Raw genomic sequence first — 2,096 nt, forward strand, 5'->3', positions numbered from 1 at the left:
AAACCTGACGGCCACCCATGGGAGGTGGCGGCTGATGAGGATGGAGCAGAGCACACAGCCGGGCTCCCTTCTCTGCCCCATCCCCTCCTCTGCAGGCAGCATTGCCGGAGCAGAGCCCATGGGATGGGACGGATACGGGCTGCCCGCTACAAGCTTGGGGCTTCCTGCCCCGCTTCCCTGCCCACTGGAGGGTCCATGGCCCAGTGGGCACCGCACCCAGCTGCTGCCGGGCCTTGCCTTGTCGGCCCCGGTGGTGCAGCCCTTCCTCCAACAACGGGTCCTACCCACTAGGCCGTAGAGGTGGCTCATGCCCAGAGCTAGTCCAGCCCGGCTGCAACCATGCACCCCTGCTGTGGGTGCAGAAATCACAGGTTGCACGTTTATCGGGATCCCATCTGCTGATGTTGCAGCCACATTTGGGGTCACGACCCACAGTTTGGGAACTGCCATTTTATACTAAGCTGGAGGGACCTACAAGAGGAAAGCAAAACAAAGGGGAGTGCTATGAAACTGGTGCTCGTGTCCATGCCAGTGGTTGGCCCAAGGCCACAGGGCTCTGACTGGAGTTGAGATATTGAAGAGATATTAATGCTCAGTATGTCATTTTTCCTAAGGGATAGGCTGGTGATTCTTGGGGTGCAAACAATTTGTGTTTTAGAGCTCCTTACAGAATTATGAAGGGCACCATGCACCCGAAAGCCAGCCCTCTGTCGGATGCACGTGCACGATTGGCTTAGTGCGATTCACACACCCACACTGCCACGTAAATCAGCGTAATTGTGGCTTGGGTATTTGTGCATCTCCAGCCCTTTAAAATTCAAGGTCAGATCATCGGCTGCCGTGATTCGGAGGAGCTGTATTGGGTTTGTTGCCATTTTACACCAGTGAAAACTTGGCCTTGGGGGTTTACTTCATTATACTTGAATACAATCCATCCTCTTCCCCCCTTCCCCTGGGGTCTAAGAATTGAGAGAAAGGGGAAGCTTCTGTTTCAGCCATTAGTCTGACTGTCTTCCCAATGCAAGAGCGGGGCGAGTTGCTGATGAAAAAGGGGAGCAAGATGAGGCAAAGCAGTATGGCTGCGCATACTCCATGGCTTATATCATTTATGTTATGTGCTACGAAGCTTTAACTTTTATTCCTGTTGGCAAGTCACTCTTTAAATCTCCTCTCTTTAAACCTCCTACCCACAATGGGGCTTCAGCCTCTGCACCCATAAAAAAAAAAATCCAATTCAATAGCGTCTGGTGCCTACATGCGGTGCCTTTTTTGCTCTTCAAGCAGTTGAAATAATATGCAGAAACCACAGGCACGACCAGGGTCCCTGGAACGGCTTTTACTAACTCTGTGCAAACGTGCGAAACTTCGCTGCCTGCTCGCTAGCTTTCTGGCAGCTTTGAAGACATGGACTTGCCAGCTTGGAGGGACCTTGGGAGGCTTGGAGGGTTGAGAGGGACCAGAGGGATAATCTAGTCCAACTCCCTGCATGAAGGCAGGAATTGCTGTTCCTAAACTATCCCACACAGATGCTCGCACCTACCCAGCCTCATCTTGAAAACCCCCAAGGGAAGAGATTCAACAACGTTCCTGTGCAGTTGGTCCTGTTGTCCCACTGCTCTTGTAGATGTATTTATTTTTTAGATTCAATTAATTTTCTCTGCTGCAGTGTAAGCCCGCTGCTTCTTGCCGCGTTGTTCTCCCCCTCCTTTATGGCGACCCAAGTATTTGCTATCATGTTGACCCTTCATCTTTTTTTTTTCCAAACTAAACACCTCTATTTCTCTCGGACCTTCCTCCCACAGCGGCGTTTCAGCCCTTTTAGCTCTGTTGCTTACGGCTGCATCCTCTCCCGTCTCTCTGCAGCCTTTTTAAAACACAGACTCCAAAACTGCACACAGTCTTCTTTGGCAATCCCTCGCAGTCGAGGATGCTTGCCTTCCATGGTTGTCCTCTCTGTGGGTTTGAATATGGCTGATCCAGGAGTCCACCTGAGACCCAATACAGCGAGGCATTATCACCTCAGGCCCTCAGGGACCATGACCCCAGGGAGATGGGAGTTCAAGAAGAGTGGTTGCTTCTCAAGGAAGCGATCCTCA

Source organism: Crocodylus porosus, unplaced genomic scaffold, assembly GCF_001723895.1.
Source record: "Crocodylus porosus isolate Cpor-Errol unplaced genomic scaffold, CroPor_comp1, whole genome shotgun sequence".
NCBI lineage: Eukaryota > Metazoa > Chordata > Crocodylia > Crocodylidae > Crocodylus > Crocodylus porosus.